This window comes from Pan paniscus, chromosome 3 (assembly GCF_029289425.2).
Source record: "Pan paniscus chromosome 3, NHGRI_mPanPan1-v2.0_pri, whole genome shotgun sequence".
NCBI classification, from domain to species: Eukaryota; Metazoa; Chordata; class Mammalia; order Primates; family Hominidae; genus Pan; species Pan paniscus.
The window spans coordinates 16367943-16393743 of NC_073252.2; the positions used below are offsets into that span (position 1 = coordinate 16367943).

General features: G+C 45.5%; 1 protein-coding gene across 7 annotated transcripts in view; it reads right to left on the reverse strand.

The window, feature by feature from the left end:
• Positions 1-22103, reverse strand: part of PROM1 (prominin 1) — a 143493-nt gene extending 121390 nt beyond the window's left edge. For 3 of the 7 annotated variants that reach the window (XM_055111229.2, XM_055111222.2, XM_055111219.2), the window contains exons 1-2: positions 21987-22093; positions 18562-18644 (exon numbers count right to left, since the gene is read on the reverse strand). The gene's annotated coding sequence lies outside the window, so the exon portion shown is untranslated. Of the gene's footprint in view, positions 1-18561; positions 18645-20934; positions 21058-21986 lie in introns of all 7 variants that reach the window. The other 4 variants (XM_055111223.2, XM_055111214.2, XM_055111220.2 and 1 more) reach the window with 4 other exon arrangements.
• Between the last annotated feature and the right edge of the window lie 3698 nt (positions 22104-25801).

Here is a 25801-nt window from a genome sequence, read left to right on the forward strand (position 1 = left end):
AAAACAAAGCCCCCTGCCCTCCCAGAGATTATCGTCTTACAGAGGAGAGCACTAAACCAGCCACCAAATCTATAGGCATGTCACTGTATAGCCTTAAATAAGTTCACCTTAAATACTTCAGCTCTCTGAATTTCAGTCTCCTCACCTATGAAATAGAGGTCTTGCAAAGATTAAATGAGGTTATATATGTGTAATACCTGGCACACAGTAGGCAATAAACGGTAGCTATTATTTCTGCTCTATTTCTTTGTCAAACTCTGTCTCACTCCCACCACATCCTCTTTTTAAAAATTTTTCCAGTTTCCTAAATTAATAATACAGGGCTATTGAATCCACAAGCTAAATCTTCATTTCACAAATATTTACATATTACATCTTGAGGATTTGGAAGGTTTCAGGCTAGAAAGATCTAAGGAGCTAGAAATATGCTGTAAGCCTGTAAGCGGGACCATCTAAGGGAATTACTTTCTATAATTACCCTCTAGGAATTACTGGAGTCTCGAAAGGTGAGTGCCTTGATTGTATTTCGATTGGCTAGGCTATATTTCAATTGGCTAGGCTATATTACAATTCTACAAGAGTAGAAGTTAAATTTTAGAAGACCGATAGCAATGCTAATGAATGTTCTCCAGGAGGTATCAATTCATCTCTACCCTGTAGAAAAGATCCCAAACATAGAATTTTATTGCCCTATAGGATACTGAAAAGTTTTACATCTATTAGAAAATATTCATTTCAGGGGGCAGAGCAAGATGATCACATAGAAACCTCCACTGATCACCACGGGAACACCACATTTTAACAACTATCTGCATACAGAAAAGCACCTTCATGAGAACCAAAAATCAGGTAAGCAATCACAGTGCCTGGTTTTAACTACCTATCACTGAAAGAGGCACTGAAGAGGGTAGTAAAGACATCCTGAATCACTTATGCCACCCCCCAACATCCCTCAGAAGCAGCCATGTAGCATGGAGAGAGAATCTGCACATGGGGGAGAGAGAGCACAGTGGCTGGGGGCTTTGCATTGATCTCAGTGCTGCAAAGAGCAAGAGCGGAGAAGAAAACCATGCTGAACTCAGCCTGCGCCTACCCACAGAGGGAGCATTTGGATCAGACCTAGTCAGAGGGGAAGTGCCCATCCCAGCAGTTGGAAATTGAGTTTCTAGGAGAGCATTGCTACTGCAGGCTAAAGTGCTCTGGGGTTCCACGTGAACTTGAAAGGCAGTCTAGGGCACAAGGACTGCAATTTTTAGGCAAGTCCTGATGCTGTGCTGGACTTAGAGACAGTGGACTAGGGTAGAGCATGACCTAGTGAGACACCAGGTAGGGTGGCAGGGGGAGTGCTTGCTCCACCCCTCTCTCAATCCCAGGCAGCATAGCTCACAGCAACAAAAGTGACTCTCCTTCTGTTTGAGGACAGGAGAGTGAAGAGTAAAGAGGATTTTGTCTTGGATCTTGGATACCAACTCAGCCACAGTAGGACAGGGCAGTGGGCAGAGTTGTGAGGCCCCCATATCAGGCTCTAGCTCCCACAGGACATTTCTAGAAACACCCTGAGCCAGGAGGGAACATGCTGCCTTGAGGGGAAGAATCCAGCCCTGGCAGGATTCATCACCTGTTGATTAAAGAACTCATGGGCCCTTAATAACCAACAGCGATATACAGGTAGAAAACTTGCTTCTTGTGTGAGACTCTGAGATGTCCTGGCTTCAGGTATCAGCTAGGTCACAGTGGAGGAGAGCACCAAACAGGCTCTTTGGGTACCTGAGTCCAGGCCCAGGCACTTGGACAGCATTTATAGACCTGCCATGGGCCAGATGAAAGCCCACTGCCCTAATGGGCAGTATTCACCACAAGCTGAATGAAAAGCCCTGGGCCTTAAGTAAACATCACTGGTGGCCTGGCAGAGCTCCTTGTGGGCCAGTGGTGGTGGTGGCCACAAGGAGAGGTTGATCTGCCTCTGAAAACAGGAAGGAAGAGGGAGAAGGACTTTGTCTCATGGTTTGAGTACCAGTTTAGCTACATTAGAATAGAGCACCAGATAGATTACGAAGGTTTTTGATCCAATCCCTGGCTCCAAGACAGTATCTGTGGACCCACCCAGGGCCTGAGGGAGCTCGTTGCCCTGAAGTAAAGGACACAAACAAGGCTAACTTCACCAGCTCCTGATTGTAGAGCCCTACGGCCTTGATTAAACATAGATGGTAGCCAGGAGTGGTTACATTAGGCAGTGGACAAGACCCAGTGCAGTCTCAGTGGTGGTGGCCACAGGAGTGCTTGTGTCACACCATCCCCAATAGCCAGGCAGGTCAGGAGAGAGAGAGAGAGAGGAGAGAGAGGAGAGAGAGAAGAGAGAGAGAGAGAGAGAGAGAGAGAGAGAGAGACTCCATTTGCTTGGGAAAAAGTAAGGAAAGAGAACAAGGGTCCCTGCATGGTAATCCAGAGAATTCTTCCAGATCTTATACAAGACTACCAACGTGGTACCTCTACAAGTCTGCAAGAATCATAACATTACTGGGCATCAGACCCAAGTCACTTTGAATAACTGGAAAGCATTCATTGTACATTTTAAAATAACTAAGAGTATAATTGGATTGTTTGTAACGCAAAAGGATAAATGCTTGAGGGGATGGTAGCCTATTTACTCGACGTGATTATTACACATTGCATGCCTGTATCAAAGTATCTCATGTACCCCATCAATATAGACACCTACTACGTACCCACAAAAATTAAAAATTAAAAAATTTAAATATTCATTTCAGAATCCCCAATTGCTTGTATAAATGTTTGTTCTTCAAATTTCCCTTTGAACCAGTCTTCTCACAACTTCTTACTGGTTCCTTCATTCATTAATGAGTTGAGTAAAATCTTTGACTTGTGTTCAGTGTATATTTGCATGAAAGTCTTGTTTGTAATTCCTTGAAAATAATAATTTAGAAGCCTTAATGGGGCTTATTATCTCTAGGGATGCAGATAGCAAATTGTAAACATTTTGCAATTAATTTGTAGTTAAAATTAGAACAAACACTGGAAAGCTGAAATGCACGGCTACCTCTAAATCTTTCAAGAGACTCTCTTATTGATCTGGGATTATGATAGCCCTTTAGCTGGGAGACAGGTGCTGCCAGCTTCACACCAAAGATTTCTATCAAGTTTTCTTCTGATCTCCCAACAGCAATCCCATTTAGAGCAAGATTTGACTCAAGGCTCCAAGGAACTGCTAGAGACAAAGGGAAATATTAAAAGAGCTAGATTCTAATAAATTCCTTTTGACCGCTGAGAACACAGAATGATATGTTGCTTTTTCATTAACAGGGACGAAGTTCTTGAAGATCAAGGAAAGTGGGAAGTAAGTTCAAATGTTGACAAAATATCCATCCTCAGAATTTAAATAGAACTCCCCTGCCCATGAAGATCAAGACCAGGGAGCATTAAGGCAGGTTTGGCTGGATGGAGTACGTTTGCAGAAGCTGTGCTTGGAGAGTGAATAAAATAGTGAGACTGCCTAATGCTTTCCAACCTGGGTTTAATAGCATCCCTAGATTCAACCCCATGAGTGGCAACATCTCTCACTCCCGACTGTGACAACCAAATATGTTCAAAACCTAGGGTTTGGTTTTTTTTAAAGTCACAGGTGAAATGATTGAGTTCAGGCAGAATATTATCAGATATATTAAGCAAGGGGTCCCTGGCGGCAGTTCTGGCAAATGCTAAGGACTGTGGTCATGAGCTGAAGCAGACTTACCTGTGCATCCACCCTACTTGACCCAGTTATGGTACCTACCTGGCCCTGTGGGCAGGTGAGTTTCTTCTGGTTACAGGATTTTTGCAGTTGATAGATACTTGTTTTCTCCTGTAATCTTCAAAACAAGCCAACTGGGTAGATATTATTAGCTCATTGGGCGGATGGAAGAGTTGAGGCACAGAGAATACGTGATTTGCCCAGAGTCACGGAAGGGGCAGACCAGTGCTCAAAGCTCTCAGAATCCTCATCGGGACCCTTCCTACTACAACACAGAAGAGAAGGTTTGTACTGCCCAAGAAGGTTTGTACTGTACAGAGAGAAAGAAAAGGCTTTTGTGGGAAACTTGGACTTCACTATGGTGGGTAATTAAGCTTCTAATCATACAGACCTCTTAGTTGTACACCCTGACAGCCAAGACAGCAAGAGTAAGAAGTTCATAAGGACGACGCTGGGGAGTTCTCACATTTATGCCGTATCACCCCCAGTGACAGTTTGCCCCAGAACAATTACAAAGTGAACTGTTTCAGGGATTGTACTCGCCTCCTTGTATTCCTCACTTGGACGTTTGCAGCACACGGGGCTGGATGCTTGTTACGAATGTAGCCCAGCACTTGCCAAAACTCCAAATTTTACTCATAAGTTTGATTGAGCATAGAAGCACTTAGAAAGAAGAATAGAAGGACTATTAATAAAATATCCTATGGACTGAATGAGAAATTGCTTAGCAGATGATAGCCTTCAATAAATCCCAGAGGAAAGCAGAGGCAATAAAGTGAAATTATAAGCTCTTTAAGCAGACAAATAAATGTAGCAACAGCAAAAGTTGTCTAAAAGATAAATGAAATATATCCACGGGGCAGTTTGTCCTTGTTGCTGCCATTTGTCGACTATCTACCATTTCTCAGGCATGGAGTGAAGTAGTTTCCATACATTCTGTTATTTAATTAAACCCTCATAGGGTGCTGTTTTTACCCCTATTTTCCAGAGAAAGAAATTGAAGTTTGCAGAGCGAGGCTCTACACTGTTATTTCTATAGTAAGAGGAGCAGTAGAGCAGTTACCCTTTGTCCAGGAAACCATTGCTCTAATCACCTTACACACATATTTCATTTAATGTTTAAGATAATCCTAGGAAGTAGGTATTATCCAGCAAACTAAATAGAAGCACACTGAGTAACTGTTATGCACCAGGATGGTGCGAGGTGGTGGGAATACACCAGTAAACAGTCCCTGCCCTCACAGAACTCACAGTTTAGAAAGAAAAGTAGGCATTAACAAACACTTTCAGATGCGGCGAGTGTTACATACACGGGCATATCCATAGATGTTATGAAACTATATAAAATGATGTCTGTATTCATTTCCTGGGGCTGCCATAATAAAGTACCACAGACTCGGGGGTTTAAACAACAGAAATGTATTGTCTCACAGTCTGGAGGCCAAAATCAAGGTGTTAGCAGTGCTGGCTCCTCCTCAAAGTGGTGAGGGAGAATCTGCTCCAGGATTCTCTCTTAGCTTTTCGTAGCCCCAGATATTCCTTGGTTTTTAGATGGAATTCTCCCTATGTCTGGCCATCGTCTTCCTTGTGTACACGTCTGTCTCTGTATCCATGTTTCCCTCTTTATAAAAGCACACCAGTCAGAATAGATTAGGGTCCACCCTCATGATCTCATCTTAACTTGCTCATCTGCAATGACCCTATTTCCAAATAAAGTCACATTCACAGGTACTGGCATTGGGACTCTAATATCTTTTAGGGATACATAATTCAACCAGTAACAGTGTCATTATTATAGATGGAGTAACTGATGCTCGGAGAAATTGATCTGTCTAAGGTCATCCAGCTGACAAGTGGTAGAAGTGCAATTCTGACTTGGATCTGACCAGTCCTGGAGGCCAAACCTTTAACAACTATGCTAAACCAGCTATCAAGGAGACAAGTCTTAAAGTGCTTCAGAAATTCTTGCTCAGTGATTACCTCTGTGGAAACAAAATCATTCATTCTTTCATTCATCCAACAGTTATTGAGCATCTACAGCGTGCCCATGCCAGGCTTGGTGCTAGCATTTGGGACCTATCCATGAAAAAAACAATAATCCCTGACCTCAACATTTACACACAGTCGCTAGAAGTTGATAAGTGCTCTAAAAATAGAGAAGAAAAGAATGAAGGAGAGAGCCTTGGAAGCATTACAGCAGGGCTCACTGAGAAAGGGTTTTGGGTTGAGTCCTGCAAGGGGTGAGGAGTGAGCCAGGTAGTGAGGACAGAGGACAACCAAAGCCAGGCCCTAAGGCAGGAGCAGGCCTGGCCTGTTCAAAGAGCTCCCAAGAGGCCAGATGAAGTAACTGAGTGTGGATAACCGGCAGAAGAGAGCTGCTTGCTCAAAGTCAAAGCCAATCAATGGCTAATGTGTTTTCAAATCCCACCTCCTGCTTCCAAGATGGAAGGCCTTACCGTGAAAATACAGATGGCGATGTTCAGACCTAGGGCTGGAAGTAAAGACATTTTCTCGAGGAGCTTTCAGTGAGCATTTGGTCTGTGACAGCCAGGATCTCTCCTTGACACTTACAGACATAGAGGTGACTTCAACCCCAGCCCCAGAAACTTTTTGTTTGGACCTGGCTGCTTACACACTGTAGGTACTCAATTAAACTCTATTGAATGGCAAATAATGATAGTGGTTAGCAAAATGCAAAAGGAACAACAACAAAAGAAACCTGGATCTATCTGAATGTGACAAAGCAATGATTATAAGCCTAAGGAAACAAGGCCTTGGAAAACTGAGCTGAGGTTAGAGGATTTTAGAGATTAACTGAGTTACAAATTTGCAGAAGGTTAACATTTATATGCATGTCATTCTGCATGTTTCAGGAGCCATTTAATACTGTCAAGAAGTATTAAAATGCATAGACCTAAAAAAAGGATTTGTTGCTTTCAGAGATACCTAATTTGAAGATGGGTTAAAAAAAAGAAAACAAAGTAAGTAAAATTAACATTGAATTCTAAGGAAAAATTCCCTGGTAAGGAGACCTAGAGATGGAAGCAATGCTAATGAATATTGTAAGGGTACACTGAAGTCAAATTTAAGTCAGTAAAATTATTAAAGCTGGGTAATAGGTATCAGGGGTCTGTTTGGTGCAGGTTTGAAATTTCCCACCATAAAAAGGTAAAAAGAAAAGGGAAGAAAAAAGTTAATGGCTGGAATGCTGGAAAATGGAGGTGGCACCAGAGCCCCTTGTATTAGTCCATTTTCATACTACTATGAAGAAATACCTAAGACTGCGTGATTTATAAAGAAAAAGAGGTTCAGTGGACTCACAATTCCACATGGCTAGGGAGGCAAAGGTATGTCTTACATGGCAGCAGGCAAGAAAGCGTGTTCAGAACTGGCCTGCATAAAACCATCAGATCTCATGAGACTCATTCACTATCATGAGAACAGCACAGGAAAAACCTATCCCCATGATTCAATTATCTCCCTTCGGATCCCTCTTATGACAAGAGGGAATTATGGGATCTACAATTCAAGATGAGATTTGGGTGGGGACACAGCCAAACCATATCACCCCTTAACAAGCTGCGGGGAGGGTGTGCTGGAAGCAGGGTGCAAACCCAAGGGCTGGGTGAATCCAGAGTAAAGACCAGAGTCAGCAAGCAAGCAGAGTGTTGTCATTGATATGCTCAGCCATTTTCATCACATGAAGTCTTATGGAAGGAGAATGTCAAATACTCAAAGGCTTAATAAATAAGGGACGGCTTTTATTGGCCAGGCAGCAACAGGGTCTCTGGGGTAGACCAACTTGGGTTCAAATCTGATTCTGACACATCTAACTCCATATGTCATCTTGAATTTCTTATACTTAACCTTCTATGAGCCTCCATTTCCTCAACTGTAAAGTAGAACTAATAATGGTAGCACTGCTGGGTGGGTGTCATGAGTCTTTCATGAGACAAGGCATGCATGGCACCTGCACAGCAGAGGGTTCCAGTAAGAGTTGGTGCTCTCCTCCTGACCACTCAACCTCTGATTGTATTTAGGGCAGCACAAGGATGATTCCTTAGAAGGATCCTTGCTCCCTGCCATCCTACAGGTCTATAACTGGTTAGATAAACCAGATAATGTAGTATCATAAAGATGCTAGAGGCACGGATCATAGCGCAGCTCTGACTCTACCCCAATCCCACCCCTGAGAGAGGCAGCTCTTTGGTAAAATTGTGCAGGGAAGTACAAAAGGGCCTCAGTCTCCCCACAGCTTGTGCTCACAATAAAACACAGTCCAAATGCATCCTAGATGGGGCCAAATACATTCCTAAAAGTGAAACCAATTTAGTATTTTCCTTCTGCCATTTAAAAAAAATACAAGTTTGTTCCTTCTCCAGAGTTCTCTATTTTAATTAATAACTTCAGTCTCCCAAGAGGAAAATTCAGCCTCATCTATGGTATTCGTCATGTGGATCCAACCATGCAACCCCTTTTCTTGCTGGGGACCCTCCATTTGTGTAGAGTAGCAGTGGGACACAGCTACTCACTTTTCACCACAAAAACCTAACAATCGTCGTTCCATGCACCTGTCACACACCCAAGCATGACCCTTTCAAGGCCTGGCTCACTGGACACTTCTGCCCGGGACTTTGTCCCTGGAGTGTGTGATGCAGGACATGAGGCCAATCAGACATCAGAGTAGCGGCAGGGGTGGTGGTATGGGTGGTGCCAGGTGCCAGCAGTGGTGTCCTGATCAGGCTGTACCTGACCTGGAGTGCTGATTCCGAACTGCAGCCTCCTGACAGGGCCAGGAGCCATCCAATACCCTTTGGATATATTCCTCTTCTGAGTATGATTAGCCAGAGTTGGCTGCTGGTGATCCCTGATTGATTAACACACCACCTTCAACATTGCCCTCATCTTCCTTTTGTAATCCATCCCCTCCTCTACAGTCTCATGGTGGCAGTGCTAACTCAGCCACTCGTGTACTGTGTGGACTCATCATACTCCATGTACTGTGTAAAGTCCCCCAAAGTCCCAGCTCATTGCTCACTCATTGGGATTAAGGGGAGGCAAGTGATTTGCCATGCAAGTACAGGTTCAGATCCTGTCTGTATGTTAAATTCGAGGCATGTGTATCATGGAGCTTGAGGCATAAATACGGATTTTTAAAATATTGCATTAAGTATTATTTACTATAATTAATGAGCTGTTTGGGAACGCCCTTAAATTTTGTGCTGGCCCTTGAGTGACTATGCAATACTGACCAAGACCATAGCTCATCCACACGCTTCCCTTCCTTCACTAAACAAACTCTTCAGAGCATTGCTTTGCATCCAACTGTACTAGGCTGTAAGGATGCAGAGGTAATTAACACCAAGTCAGGCCTTCAAGAATGTCATTTGTCTAGTGGGGGGGAACAAATCAATGCCACTTTGAATTCTACATGCACCAATAAAGGGAGAGTACAAGATAAGCACGCCCATAAGGCAGGAAGTCTCAGTTCAACCCCATATGAAACCTTCCAGAAAATGTTTCCCAGGGCTATGATGCTCCAGCTAACTCATTAGAATGAAAAGTGTGTCCGATGAAGAACAAGGCTAAGAGGAGAGGTGCCCTGGGCAGAGGAGTTAGCACACAAAGGCGTGTCCAGATTCAGTCAGTGGTATGGTGGGGCTGGATCATGTGGGCTGGGACATAATGTTGGTAAAAAATGAATAATGATAGAGGAATCTAGAGCAGTAAGTTGGAGGGGCTTGGGATGTGGAGGCGCTCACATGCCATGCTGAGGAATTGGGACCATCTGAAGGCAATGGGGAGACATTGAGGATTGTAGAGGAAGAAATGCTTGACATTAGCTGTAAGAAGATTACCCCAGAAGGAGGGTTGGGGAGGAGAAAGGTGTGGGGAGAGAGGAGCCTGACAGGAGTCACCCAGGTGGGTACTCAGGGCTGGTTCATGGGCTTGGCATTTTGGAATAATCCATTAGGTTTAACCTCTTCTTGTGCTGCTTCTTTCCCCCTAGTTGCTGGCAAGCAAAGTGCAACTATTATATGTAGCAACTGTCCACTGGCCTTAACACCCTGGGTCTACAAAATAAGGTCTCCTTTACACTTACATCCCAGCTAGAAAGACTCCATGCCTTGCCCTCCTCTTGCCTCAGCAGGAAATCAAGTGCCTCTTACAGCACCTATGCAGCATTTCTGGGGGTCCCCCACCGCTCAGGGCCTGACATGTTCTTAGGCTCTAGCTCTGATGGTCATGGCCAACAAAGCCACCTGATGAGGCCTTTCCACTGCCCCTGCTGACCGAGCCCATCCTGAGACACCAACCTCCCTGCCACTGCTATCTCCAGATTCTTCCAGAGCCCTCAAAACTTGGAGCTCCAGGGACTGCTGCATAGATCTTGGGAGAATGGCCTTCTCCCCCAAGCGGGGCTATAATTCAGACTTCAAAATGGCTATGCACGTTCCTAGAAATTCCTAAGAGTCCCAGGAAGTGTTTCATTAACTTCAAGATCTTACCCCTCAGATGAGAAGGATGCTAATATTCGCATCTCCCATGGGAGTGGCGGGGCAAAGCCTCTGCCCCGTCTCCCCCATTGTCTTCCAGGACCCATGCCCGAGTTTTCGTCTCCGTCCAACTGAGAGCTAGACTTTCCCAACAGTGTTCAGAGCATGTTTGCTTCTTGGAGCCATGGTCTCAAATGCTTCCACCTCAGAAGACCTCTAGTGTTCATTTGCATAGCTGGAGGCTCACTGGGGTGGGCAAGATTTTCAGAAAAACAATGGGACAATCTGAATATATCCAAATGTCCACTTCTTCCAGAGACATGCTCAGCTTTAAGTTGCTCTCCCCACTAGGTTTCCAAGAGCCAGGCCCAGTGCGGGTGAAGACTGTGTGTTTCCCCAATGCCCTAAATGTTGTCTGCCAGAGGGAAGCTTCCATGAAGCCTGAGACAGACATGGTAGGAAGCTCAGCCCAACGTGGTGGCCCCGAAAGGTCCATCTCTTGGGTGTTTCATTTTGGGCCATTCCCCTTTCCTCTGATCCACATCACTGAAATTTTAGATTCCCATGAAATGTAAATTCTGCAAGGGCAGGCGTCTTGATCTGTTTTGTTCACTAAAATATCCCAGGAGCCTAGAAGTGTGCCTGGCACAGAGTTGGAGCACAATAAATATGCATTGAATGGGTGAGTGCCTATTCTCAGTAAGCAGGTTGTGTAGTGAAAAGAATACGGGATAAGCATCTAAACCTGGATTCAAATCTGGCTCTGCTACATGTTAGTTGAGTAGTCACTTTAAACCCATCACTTTACCTCTCTGCACCTAAGTTTCCTCATCGGAAATGGGGACTATAGCTGTATTTTAGAAAGAAGTGAGGTATAGGCTGGGCTTGATGGCTCACGCCTGTAATCCTAGCACTTTGGGAGGCTGAAGAAGGCGGGTTGCTTGAGTTCAGGAGTTCAAGACCAGCCTGGGCAACATGCCAAAACCCTGACTCTACCAAAAATACAAAAATTAGCTGGGCATAGTGATGCACTCCTGAAGTCCCAGTTACTCGAAAGCCTGATGTGAGAGGATCACCTGAGCCCAGGAGGTCAAGGCTGCAGTGAGCCATGATTGTACCACTGCACTCCAGCCTGGGTGACAGAGCCAGACTCTGTCAAGGAAGGAAGGAAGGAAGGAAGGAGGAGGAAGGAGGAAGGAGGAGGAAGGAGGAAGGAGGAGGAAGGAGGAGGAAGGAGGAAGGAGGAGGGAGGAGGAAGGAGGAGGAAGGAGGAGGGAGGGAGGAAGGGAGAGAGGGAGGGAGGAAGGAAGAAAGGAAGGGAAAGGAAAGGAGGGAAATAAATGTGAGACATACATTAACACACAAAGAAAATGAAATGTGACTGTAGTGTGCAGTATATTGTAGGTGCTAACAGATATTTCTGCCCCTCTTTCCTCCTTCCCTTTCTTCTACAAATATTATTGAACACCTTCTATGTGTGTAGGCATCAAGCCAAGTGTTCAGGACACAGCAAGACCAAGATAGTGGAGGGAAAAGTTTACTGTCTAGTTTGGGAGATGGATAAAAAAATCTGGAAACAAAAAAACCAAACAAATCATTTCAAAAAGTGCTCAGAACTATCTGCCCATGTCCAGATTTTAATCGAAGTGGAAATCTCTTTTGTTCCTGACCCATGGGCCAATGCTGGGTGCTAACTGGGGTCAGGGGCTGGAGGTTCTAGGCCTGACTCGGCCCTTGACCAGAGATACATAGACTTGGGGAACTACCTAATACTTCCAGGCCTCAGCTTCCTCATCCAAGAGCAGAATCTCTGAGATTCTTCTCATGGTCCAGTGGTCTGTGATTCATTTTTTTTCCCCAGGGTCAGCACTATATTGGAGTAAGTCTGTGATTTGTAGAGAGCTTAATATTTTAATTTACGAAAGGACCATTAAGTTCCTTGCTAATAGACACTGTCATGCTGCTCAGCAGCTTCGTTAGCCAATCCATCCTGAGTCTTAAATTAAAGCCAGGAAACCCCAGGGTGTCACTCAGTGCTAATGTCTTGAAAGCATTAAGAGGTTTATAGGAGCTTATATTAAGCTTCCCAGCCACCTTCCTTCTTGAGTCAGCTTCCATTCTGCTCCAGCTTTCTAGATGCCACTCAGAGTAGCCCATGTTGGCAATGACTTTGATGGTGGTGTTTCAAAGACATTTTAAGTACAGTCATGTGTTGCTAAATGATGGGGATATGTTCTGAGAAATGCATTGAAGGCTATTTTGTTGTGCAAACATCACAGAGTGCACTTACTCAAATGTAGATGGTCTAGCTTACTACACACCTATGTATATGGTATAGGCTATTGCTCCTAGACTACAAACTTGGACCGCATGTCACCGTACTGAATACTGCAGGCCACTGTAACACATGGGCAAGTATTTGTGTATCTAAACATAGAAAAGGTACGGTAAAAATATGGTATTATAATCTTATGGGATGACCAAGGTGTGTATATGTGGTCCGTTGTTGACTAAAATATTGTTATGTGGCACACGACTGTAACTGTGCACTGTAGAAGGCATTGCTCTGCAGCAGCATGTCCTAGACGTTTTCGTGACATGACAAGTATGTTATCCACAGGGTCAGCTCTAGACAAAAATGTGGAGTATGCATAGGAGGAAGAACATGGACTTCGGAGCCAAACAGACGTAAGTTGAAGCCTATGTCCGCAGTATCTTGTGTGATCTTGGACATGTTTTTTCATCATTCAGAATTCCAATTTCATCATTGACAAAGTGGGAATAACAGCACCTATTTTACATGGTCATTGTAAGGATTTTATGGAAAGGACAGAGTTGGTGCTCAGTAGATTGGGGGCCTCTTAGAAGCTGCACCTCCATGTCACTCTCTGGAGTCTCTGCTCCCATCTGCTTTCCCCACTGTCCACCCTGGGTATGCAGTCTCTGCCTCTTCCTCATTTTCCTGTGTCAGACATGAGCCTTTGAGGTATTCCTCGTTTTCCTATGTCAGACATGAGCCTTTGAGGTATTCAGAGATTTGGGGGAACATTTCTCTCTCCTTAGCCCCAATCCTAGCACTGGAAATTACTTAGGCTCAAGCATCGCCCCATCCCACCAGCCACCTGCACATGAGAAAAAGGAGATTCCAGGAAGTTGTGTGCATGGAGTGTTTTATATCAGAGGAGTTAAAAGCGTGTGTTCTGGAGGTAGATTGTCTGCGATTTATGGTCTATGTCCCCTTGATGAGTTATCTGACTTCTCTGTATTTCCGTGCCATCATCTGTATATTGTGGCTAGCACCTAATACAGCATAACACTGTGAGGATCAAATGAGTTAATACACATAGAGCTTTGCCCAGCAACTAACATGTATTATTTCCAACAAATACTTATTGAATGTCTGCCCCATGATGGCTGCTGTCTTTTCTAATGTCACCGTGTCAGTCAGCGGGGAACAAGTGATTAAATCCCAGGTCTCTGACTCAAAACTGCCCCTCTTCCCAGAGTATGCACATTTCCTCTTTCTTCCCTCCCCATCTTTCAAGCAGGAAAATGGGGAAGAAGGAAGGAAGGCAGGAAGGCAGGAAGGCAGGAAGGAAGGAAGGAAAGAAGGGAGGGAGGGAGGGGAGGGGAGGGTGGAGGAGAGGGGAGGAGGGAGGGGAGGGGAGGGAGGGAAGAAGGGAGGGGGGGAGGGAGGGAGGGAGGGAGGGAGGAAAGGAACAGGTATAGGATTTAAAACTGCCCAGCATGTTCTCCCTCCTCCTCTGGGGTCAACTGAGCCTGAGCTCGCTTCCATTGAGTGGAAGACAATGGATTCTATGGGGGTTTCTACATTTGATGTTCATGTCTACCTTTATCACATAGTGTGTGTAGACTCACACTCTCCCCTCAACCACAGATTCTTCATTCAGAATGGTCCAGTTCCAGTTACTGCACAGCTGATAGAGACAGTGAGGCTGGGAGGAAACAGGACAGATTTCACATCCAGGGCAGAGCAAATGATTTCCTCCCTCTCATTCATTTGCCCATTCTTGCATTTAAGAAATACTGACTGACTCTGTGTCATATACTGTGTAGTATTTCATCTAACCCTCATGAACCACACAATGATGGAGGCATCGTCCCATTTGCCAGATGAGAAAGCTGAGGTTCTAGAGGTAAGGAAATGGCAGAATGAGAATAAGTCTGTCTCCCTTGGTCTAGCACTGGATCATTATTGATCAAGCACTGATTATTATTATTATTATTTTAAGAAACAGGGTCCTGCACTGTCACCTAGGCCAGTGTGCAGTGGTATAATCATAGCTCACTGCAGCCTCAAACCCTTGGGCTCAAGTGTTCTTCCCTCCTCAGCCTCTCAAGTAACTGGGACTACAGGAATGCACCACCACATCCAGCAAATTTTTTAAAATTTTATAAAGATGGGGGGTTTATTATGTTGCCCAAGCTGGTCTTGAACTCCTGGCCTCAAGTGATCTTCCCACCTTGGCCTGCCAAAGTGCTGGGAGTACAGGCATGAGCCACTGCACCCAGCCCATTGATTATTTTTTAAGTCATCAAACATATTTTCAATTGACTGGTGGGAAATTGTCTAATGTATTCCATAAATTTACCCCAACAAGGCAGAGAATGAAAAAGTCTGAAAAGTGCCCTATTCCTAGATCATAGTGATAAGAAGGTGGGGTTAGTTGATCAGTTACCCCTATCTGAGGGTGCCAACTCCCTGCCACGCACTACTCTTGGGGCGGGTCATCACTCATGTGGTGTTCTTGGAGCACCTTTTGCTCCAGTGTAGGCACCACAGTTTTCTGTGCAGAAGCAACATTGCCCTGATGCACTCTTGTGTTTCAGAAGGAAAAATATCAGCCAGGGATGCAGAGGGCTGGGTCTGGTTCCACCTCTACCACCTACCAGATGTGTGACTTCAGATAAGCTAATTAACCTCTCTGAGCTTCTGCCTCTCCTTTCAGGAGTTCTGAGAGTGTCCTCATCTCTGCTTGTGCTCCTTTTGAGTGTTCCTTAATTTGCACTTGGTCAAAGTTTGTCAGGGCAGAGCTATTTACAGTTGTCCAGGAAGCGGAACTTTCCGTGAAAGTTCTGGAGACTTCCATTCATCCCTCAAAATAATTCGCATAAATAAATATCAGGCTCAGATGCAAAGTTTCTTTTTATAATAGAGAGGAGACATTTGAGAAGGAACCGTTGCTGTGCTGAAATAGCCACTACAATCATGTTTTTGCCTCCTCTTTGACCTTTCTGTTCTGGGAAGCTCCTTTGGGAAGGAGTCCCTTAGAAATGTATTTCCAAAACTTATTTGGTGATAAGATTCACCTGGGACCCTTGAATAAACAAACAAATAAACAGAATGAGAATCCCAGGTTCATCTTCTGGAGCTGTGATTCTGCAGGTTCAGGTGAGTATTCTTACAAGTGTCCCCGGGCCTGGGTAATTCTTGTGGTCAGATGGGCTAGGGGAGCATTTGCAGATCCTGGAGCCCTGGAAATGAACTCAGCATCCAACCCTGTCATTTAATAGTTGGGAAAACCGAGACCCAGAAAAACTGAATGTCTTACTCACCAGCTGTCACCAGCTGAGGCTAAACTGAGCCTTGAGTTAAGGTCCAGGGGCCAGGAAGAAGTTGGAAGCAGGAGTTTGATCCTTGATCTGCCCGCTTAGTAGCTGTGTGATGTTGGCAAGTATTCTGTTCACCTCACAAAGTATTCCTTGTCAAGGGTCCAAATATTCCGGACGGTCATGGTGCCATCAGGTTTTTGGGATTGTGCACTTGGCTTAAGTGCTGACGGGTGAACAAGAGAGAAGTTGACCTGGCCTTGGTGACTGGAGCCCAAAGAAAGAGACCAAAAAGAGCAGGTACTCCCAAAAGTGAGCAGTGTGACCAAAGTAGAGGGGGGATCCCTAGGCTGTACGAAGCCCTACCCAGGCTGGTCTGCGAGAGGCAGGAGTGGCTTCCCTGAGAAACAGAAGGTTGAAGATGGTTAAGGTGACCAGGTCTTAGCCAGATAAAGAAGTGGAGGAGAACACCGCAGGCATCAGGGAAATGCACACGGGCCAGGTAAGTACCAGAAACACGGTCTCGGGTGGAATCACCAAGTAAGAGAGAGAGAGAACAGAAGGCAACTCCATGGTAGCAAGGCAATGCAGAGGGAGGCTGGTGCAGATCATGCAGGATCTCGTGGCTGCCCGTGTATATGTTCCATTTAAAGGCAGAGCAAAGTCACCCGAGGATCCAGGAGAGGGTCATGGTGCCATCAGATTTTGGAGGCACATTTGTGAGCTGAGAATCATCATCTGAATATGGCGGGGGGTGGGGAGTTCCTGATTTGCCTCCTGCTTTCTGACCCTTCTGTGGTCTAAACCTCCACCCAGTGTCCCTAGCAATGCTTTCATAATGGAAGCCAAATCCTGTCATGTCTTTGCTCAACTGCCCTGACGGTTCCCATCTGATATAGTTTGGATGTTTGTCCCCTCCAAATCTCATGTTGAAATGTGATTCCCAGTGTTGAAGGTGGGGCCTACTGGGAGGTGTTTGGGTCATGGGATGGATCATTCATGCATAGTTTGCTGCCCTCCCAGCAGTAAGGAATTCATGTGAGATCTGGTTGTTAGAAAGAGTCTGGGACCTCTCCACTTCTCTCTTGCTTCCTCTCTCACCTTGTGACATGCTTGCTCTCCCTTCTTCCACCATGATTTTAAGCTCCTGAGTCCTCACCAGAAGCAGATACTGGTGCCGTGCTTCCTGTACAGCCTGCAGAACTATGAACTAAATAAACCTTTATAAATTACCCAGTCTCAGGTATTTCTTTAGAGCAACACAATACAGATTAACACACTATCTCATTCCTTACTCAGCACAATGTGCAAAGTGCCCAGTGTGGCCTGTAACTATCTGTCCTAAGCCCCAACACCCACACCTTCCCCTTTCTAACTGGACACCAGTCGCGCTGGCCTCCCTCAACATCAGGCAGCCTGCCTCTCGAGACCTTTGCTCTGACTGCTCCCCATGCCTGGGGGCAGAGGGGTAAGCCCCAGACACCTCCACAGCTCCCTCACTCCCCAGGCCTTTCTCGACTGCCTGCCACTCGCTGACCCAGCAGCTCAGCTTTCCTTTGGTGCACTCACACCTGTCATCACTTACACGCATTTGCCCAATTCTTTCCTGAATGCTTGCCCATTAGAAGGTAAGCTCCATGGCAGCAGGAACTTGGGTCAGTTTGCTTCTGCTCTCCCCATGGTCTGGCACAGAGCCACCAGCCAATAATATTGTTGGGTCAATGGCTGAACAATACCTATCTTGAATGTTTATTGAAAAGCTTGAACAATAGAATTACTATACACATAGCACTAGTTGCAGTACGTGGTCAGTGAGTAGAAGCTTCCTTATTTCTTTCTATTGCATCCTCCCTTCCAGACTTACAATTAGAAGTTATTTGCAGGACATCAGTCACCCCTGGGTCCCCAGCTGACTGCACTAAACCCTCTGCCCTGCCTGCCAGCACCTGGCTCTGTCCTTGACTGAGCTTGTTGTTTGCATTTCTCTTGTGTTAGCTTAGCTGTGTCCCTAGGGAAGGAGATGGCGGGGGGGATGGGGGAGTGGCAGGGCGGGGGGTGTGCAGTTACTGTACAGTGCGTTGGGATGGTTGGGAAGCTGGTGCCTCTCAGATCCAGTCATTGCTCTGGTTCCTCTGGACCCTGTGTGATCAGAACCTAGAGGTGGTCATCACACTCATGTGACACCAACTGCATGCCAGGGCACGTAATGAATTAGGACCATTGTGCAGGGACAGAAAAAACAAAGCCTTCCTTGAGCCTTGACTAATAGGTTCTTCTCCACTGACCCCAGCACAAATAGACTGTGCTCATCTGGATGTCGCTGGCAGTGTGGACTTGGGATCATTCGCAGAAGCCTACTTTCCTCCCCACTTCCTATAGCATGGCTTGAGATTCCCAGAGTTAGCAAGGCTGTTTGTAGTAGAAAGGCCCAGATGACCATCTGAGAGGGCTTTCTCCTCATTCTTTCTTTACTTACAACTCACACTGACTCAAATAATAAATGGAGACATTTGCAAGCTTCTTTGAGAAGGCAGCATTGCAAACTGTCAAGGAGTCTGATACCTAGTTCAGGAGGTTTAACCTGAGAGCCTCCTGGATCGCTAAGGGATTTGGATGTGGGCCCTGAACTTGTATGCAAAGCGTGGGTCTATTGTGGATATTTGTGGAAAGAGGGTCCGCTGCTTTTCTCAGATTCTGAGAACCAGCCTGTGAAAACGTCTGGCCTAGAGATGAGAAATGACTCACCTGACTCACAGCATCACTGGCCGCCCAGCCTCCACCTCCATGTCTGCTGCTATCCACAACCTGTGTCTGCGAGGTCATTGGCACTGTTTAGAACAAATGATGAGCAAATAAATAACAGCAAAGCCAAGGACTATGAAAACCAAGCTTAGGGAAAAGAAAATACATCAACACGTTAACCATGATTGCCTCTATGAGCAGTGGGGCAAAAATCTTTTTCTTCTTTCTTCTCTATTTAATTTTTGTGTATTTTCCAGATTTTCTATGAAAAATCATTTAAATTTAATTGTCATCAAGAGGAAAACTTTAAGAAAAACAAATAACTGTAAATATATAAATGTAGTTCCTTCCAGCCCTTCTTTATATAGTTTTTTAGGGTTTTTAAAAGGGTTGCTATTGTTCAAAGTTTACAGGTTAGATATTTTGGGAATCAGCTTTTCTGGGGAAAAAAAGCATGAAAGTTTTACAATGCATTCGTTTTCACTCTGGAAGCATTTAGTTGAAGAAGGAGTTAGTGGGCATGCTTTAAAGGACAATTTTCATGCTCTGATACGTTCTATTAAACGGCAAGCTGCATCCATTGGAAAGATGCCTTTTTACGATTAGTTTTGATATGGCAAAGATTTTGGTTCACTTAACTATTGTAAAGTTTTACTTCTTTAGGGACCAAGCTAAATTCAGTGAGCTACGTTTGCCCTGAGATACCACGCCAGGGTAGCCCTCTATTTGTCTACACTTTAGCTTCAATGGAGGTTTTCAAATATGAATTCTAAACTGTTGCTTCAGCTGATGAACTCAAAGTGACAGCTATTAAACTCACTATTTATAAGATTTCCTAGAATAAATTTAATCGTCATAGGAATACTTGCAGTCAGCTGTCACTGTTGCTATAAATACCTCTCTTGCCTTCTCAAGTCCCAAGTGAGCCAACACTAGCTCTGGCCTCAAGACAAAAAGTTAACTAGGTATCACCAATTTATGTGAGCTCACCGTAGTCAATTGTTTTGATTCACCTGGGGTAGTCCTCTGTGTAGTTTAGACTCTCTCCACACAAAAAGACTATATAAAAGTATTCTCATCCCCATGGAGAAAGGACACATGGCTTTTATTTACCCTTTGGCATGTTAAAACCAGGCTTCCAAATCTATGCCTGATGTGTAGCTATGCTGTCTACTAGAATCCCATCTTGAATTTGTAGGGATAAAAATAATTTTAATGAGTATAAGCCATTTTGTCTTTAAATATATAAATCTGACTTCAAACCCTGGTTCTGCCTGTCAGTAGCCGTGTAACCCTGGGCAGCTCACATAACTTCTCTGACCATCCTCTACAAAACAGGGATGGTAATACACTTCAGTAAGATTGCTGGGAGGGTTTTTGGAAATAAAGTATATTATCGCATTATTACCACAGTGTATAGCATACAGCACACATTCAAATTCATTTCATTTTCCCCACCTAATTCTCAGAGAATAATGTCAATTTTATTCAATTAAGCAAACATTAATTGGGCATTTGTTATGTGCAAATTACTAGAGATACCAGCACTTCATTCATGCCTGTAAGAATCCTAGCCAGTGCTGTGGCTTGCACCTGTAATCCCAGGGAGGCTGAGGCAGGAGGCTCGTTTGAGGCCAGGAGTTCAAGACAAGCCTGGGCAACATATGGAGACCTTGTCTCTGTTAAAAAAATAAGAAAAAACTTAGACAGGCTTGTGCCTGTAGTCCCAGCTACTCAGGAGGCTGAGTAGGGATGATGCTGGAGCCCATAATTTGAGACTGCAGCGAGCTGTGATCATGCCACTTTACTCCAGCCTGGGTGACAGAGTGACAGAGTGAGACCCTGTCTCAAAAAAAGAAAACAAAAGCAAAAACAAACAAAGAAACAAACCAAAAAACCTCCCTATCTTCCAGGGAGGATAGAGCCTTTGTCCTTTTTTATGTCTTAATTACATCAGATTGTAAAAATGCCTTAATCAAACTATCAAGAAAAGGTTCTGGGATCCAAGGAAAAGGAATATTAGTTTCACCTGGTATGATTTTACAAACAAGGTTACAGAGCCTCCAGTTAGCCCTTGAAGGATGAATAAGTTCTGGCCTTAAAGAGGAGTAAGATTTTAGAAAGCTGAGAATGAAGAGGGAACAGTAAGATGCAACAGCAAGAGCACAGGCAAGGAAGAATAAATGTACGGAGTGGAGTCAAAGAATCCTCTGAAGGGACAGATCTTGGGAGAAATGACCAAGTAACAGAAAGATAGCGGGACAGATAGGAGAAAGGGCCAGGTGGAAATAATCGTGGCTTTTCACCATTGCCTCTGGAGTGTCCCCACTTCTTGAAGCAAAAGTCTTAGAACTGTAGTAGAAGCTAAGTTGACACCTGTTGTCTTCATTCACTCAACAAATATTGATTGAAACTTCTATGTGACAGGTCCTATTTGAGGTGCTTGGAAGTCAACAGTGGTCAAGACACAGTTCCTGTTGTCATGGTGCTTACACTCCACTGTGGCAAACAGACAATAAAGAGAGAAACAAATAAACATACTGTAGAATATAATTGTAGGAAATTAGTGTTGTGTAGTAAGAGAATGTGTAAGGGATAGGTAAGAGTTGTTCTTTTCCATGGGGTGGTCAGAGACCTCTCTCTCAGATATTTGAGAGGACTTGAGTAAAGTGAATACCCAAGGGAAGCACGTTCCAGGCAAAGTACAGTGCAAAGGCTGGGAAAAAGGGGCCGGCTTCATCTGCTCAGGCAATAGCAAAGATGCCTGGATGGGTCCAGCGCAGGGCTAGGAAATGAGATCAAAGAGATATGGAAGAGCACTGATAAGGTTTCCCAACCCCAAGTTCTGTAACCCACTCTCTGCTCCTGCTCTGACTCTTGGAGTCTGGAGTTTAAACCTAGACTTTCTGGGACAGATTATCTTGGCTCCCTGCTGGCTCCCTCTGTCCTTACAAACACCCCTGACCCTCGGCACACAATCCTTGACCAGTCTTTGGGCAGAAAACCCACTGAGAAGGGCTTCAGTCACTGGGGTGGCTCTGCCTCCCTCACTGGCATCCTGATCAAATGCTCCCCTCGATTCTCCAAGGTTGGCAGCAGCCAGGGAGATTCTCCACCATGGGAGGGCCTTTCCCTCAGGGACCTCACTAGTGTCATCGTATCCCTGGCATGGCGAGGCTTGCCTGTTCTTTAAACTCTGATCTATACCTGAACACAGACTCTTCCCCTCAATTTGCCCCAACCCAAATGAGATCAAACCCGATTGTTTAGCAAGATTTTAGAGAAGACCTAAACATAAACAGAGTAACTGACAACTGCCCACTGCTGCCCACGGCTGCTCTCAGAACCCTCAAGGCTGCCCATAGCTGTCTCCTGCCTGGCTCAGCCTCCTCCAGGGCAGTGGCCACCACCTCCATCACCCCCATCACCTGGCACCCCTCCTCTCTATGCCTGGGAACTCCTGGGGTCCAGATCCAGGAGAAAGGAGCCCACAGAGAAGAAAGCAGCAACTTCTACCAGCCTAAGGCCCACCTCCAAGCTACTTCCTGTCCCAGCATTCTACCCTTCCTGCCCGATTGACATTGGGAACAGCCACTCTCTGAGGAGACACTGCCCAGCACCCTGGAAGCTTGGAATCCCCCTCAGTCTCATCAGAGCATCAGAGCAGTGTCCTCTCAGGGTCATTCCTGAGATCACAGATATCCCCGCAGGAGGGTTTCTCATGGCCCCATTTGGTGCACTTGGATTTGGTCTGTCCCTGCCCTGAGCTGCTTAGGGTGGGAACTTCCACCTGGTCTGTCCCCTCAAAGATCAGCTCAGCTCATCAGCACCAGGCAGCACTGGGAGTCAGGAGCCTGGCAAGGCAGCCTTCCTGCCCACACTCTGCCAGGACAGATGCTGCATCTTAGGGAGGCAGCTTGGGGGCAGAGTGGGCTCACAGAGGGTTTCTTGAAGACCCGCTCGACTCAGGGTGGGGACGTGGTTCATTTTACCCATCGGGATCTGGCTGAGGAACTCTGACCCTATTTACAAGACAGATTCTAAAGTCAGTGGTGCAGAGTAGTGCAAATTCAAGTGGGATGTGAAGGGAATGGAGCCTGAATGAGTTGCCAGGAGAACAGAGACAGAGAGAGGTCATACTGCATTACATAGTTGTACACACCAATATTGAGTATATGTAAACTTGGTAAAGAAGATACAAGAACAAACTTTAATCCAGACATAGAGGCTGTGATTAATTCTGATTTCCAAGATGAAGGGCCATTGCTGAGGAATGGAGGTTGGGGGTTGAAATGCAGATTGGCTGACTCTGGGCCTGGGAGTTTGGTTACTTCAACAGACTGCTTATGAAGTGAAGAGGTCTGAAGCATGAGGAAGAGAAAACAGGGTCTGGAAGAATTCACCCAGCCGGGGTGCCCTATGACATTTTATGCTGAGTTGGGACCACTATGACATTTTATGCTGAGTTTATGGCACGTGTCCCTCACAGAGTGTACAGTGGAATCATCTGCAGTAGGGTAGGGAGTCACCCAGCAAAAATCCTATGTGAGTTGCTTCTATAACCCAGGCAAGATGAGGACAAAAAATGTCCCCGAAAGGAAGCCTCCCTTTCCTCTAGGAGAGTGACATTTATGAATGCTTACCCATCCCTGATTTCCTGTCATCATTGCAGCTACCCTGTTACGGGCTAACTGGTGTGCCCCAAAACACTCATACATTGAAGTCCCAATCCCCAGTACCAGAGAATGTGATCTTATTTGGAGACAGGATGTTTATAGAGGTAATTTGTTTAGTTAAAATGAACTCATTACGGTGAACCCTAATCCATTATGGCTAGTGTCTTTTTAAAAAGGGAAAATTTGGACACAGAGACAGACATGCAAAGAAGGAAGACAATGTGAAGAGACACAGGAAGAAGGCCACCTACAAGCCAAGGAGAGAGGCCTGGGACACATCCTCCCTCAGAGCCCTCAGAAGGAACTATTGCAATCTAATCACTCCTTAGTTCAGCTAGGTCCAAGTTCTTGACATGCAACCAAGAAGAGTAAGGCATGTGGCCACCAGAGAGTGAGTAGAGCGGAACAGAGTTTTATTAAGCAACAGAAAATATCTCAGCAATGAGAGAGAATCCAAGGAGAGTTAACAAAAATGGGGATGAGTTCCGGGTCTTTATGTGGCAAAGACAAGGAAGTCTTCTGTGGGTTCTGCCCATGTGGGAGGGGTAAAGTTCCCCCTTGGGGATGTTGCATCTGTGCAGGCCAAGATGAGAACATTTTTATTGTCCTCATCTTTCCTGGGTGGTAGAAGCAACTCATGAAGGATTTTTGCTGGGTGGCTCCCTACCCTATTGCAGGTTATCCCACCATATATTCTATGAGGGTTTGGCCATAGTGACTTCATCTTGGTTATCACTCATGAGTGCCTAAGTGAAACCTACATCTGGGAGAGGGGAGGGGGAGGGCTAAAACACAATGCTAATGGCATGTCAATGACATTATAATGAGCTGGGTTAAGTTAAGGACATTTAGGTTGATTCATTGCGCCTGCACCTAGGTTGGCACAGTCCCTTCTGAGCAACATCCTGGCATTAGAGGAAATTCTTAACCACATTTCTTTCCACCAGCAACAGGTGTAGCGCAGGTGCTGTCCCACGGGTATTTTTCCACTCCTGAGACCTGTCCTCTCTATCTGGCTAACCAGCCTCTAACTGCCTTCTCTCTCAGAACCAACCCTGCAACATCTTGATCTCAGACTTCTGGGACAATACATATCTTGTTTAAGCTACTTGGTCTGTGGTACTTTGTTACAGCAGCCCTCAAAAACGAATCCACACTCTGTGAGAGAGGAGCTATTATCTGTTTTGCGGATGAGGACACTGAGGCTCAGAGAGGTTGGATGTTCCCCTCAAAGGCCCTCATATCCAGTAAGAGGCAGGGATTTTGGCTTCCATGAAATTTTCCACTGCACTGAGCTGCTCCTCTCGAGGCAGTGAGAGGTTTGGGGTCCCTGGGGTTTTCCCACACCTGGCACAGGCTGCACTCTCGCGCTGTAAACAGAGAAGGCTCTGTAATTAGGATTATTCTCCACTCTTCTGTGGTTAGGTAACAATGCTGCCAATTATCTCCCTGGTGCTTACATGGGACAGAGCACCTGCCTCTCTGAGGGGGTGCCAGGATCCCATTCCTGGCAGCCAAGAGGATGAAAGGCCCAGCAGTGTGTTTCCTTGTTTACACTGCAAAGCTGAAGAAAGCCTTGGTTGTGAGGCACCAGCTCTTTCAACCCGAGGAGCCCTTCACCCACCTCAGCCTCTCACACCTCTGGGAGCCAGAGGCTGGGCTTTTATTTCCCCCTTTCACAGACAAGGAAACCCAAGCTCAAGGAAGCAGAAAAACTCACCCAAAGTCACCCAGCTAGTTACTGGCAGAGCTGAGAGGCAAACACAACCTTTCGTTGTCTCTCCATAGAATTCATTTAGTAACCATTACTGAGCACTTGCTGTTTGCACTGAGGAAGGCGTGGAAGAATGAAATCATGAACCAGCCTTTCTACATCATCTGGAGGTGTCTCCTCTGAGTGTCCTTAAGGCTGCCTTACCAATTTGGTTTCTCAAAAGTGTTGAAACGGAATCAGGGTGCTCCTATGTCAGATGCCCCAAGACCCACATGCCCTGAGGCTACAAGGCAGGTCTGATGTGACCACAGTACCTTGCCAGCTTGTGCGGAACAGGCTTTTCCCAAGAGGCAGCAAAGCAAGGAGAAAATTCCAGGTCAGAAGATTGCTCCGGACATCCAGGTTCTATTCCCTATTTCAATTTCAATAATGCCGTGAGAGCAGCTTTCCAATTTTTTGCTCAGTGAGGGTCAGGAGTAGCAGGTTTGAAAGATGGAGGGGGTTTAAGGGGGGAAATGATTCACCTTTAATGTCCACATTACAGGTAAAGAATTTAATGATTATGTTCAGAAACAGGCACATTTATTCATTCCCCCATCCTGCTGGGCCCTGAAGGGACTGTTGCCAGGATGAAGACAGGATTCTGGGCTCTAAGCCATCAGTGGAGTGGAGGATGGAGGTAAAAGGCAGGTCCAAGAAAAGGGCTGCAAGGCGCCAAGGGTCCTGATGAGTGCGTCCTCCTCCTCAGGGGTTGTGGGACCACAGACTGAGGGTCCGGCCCCTCCCAGAGTGTCAGGGAAAGCTTCAGCAGGGGAAGTTCTCAAATGAACCTTCTCCCTGGAGGAGGATGAAA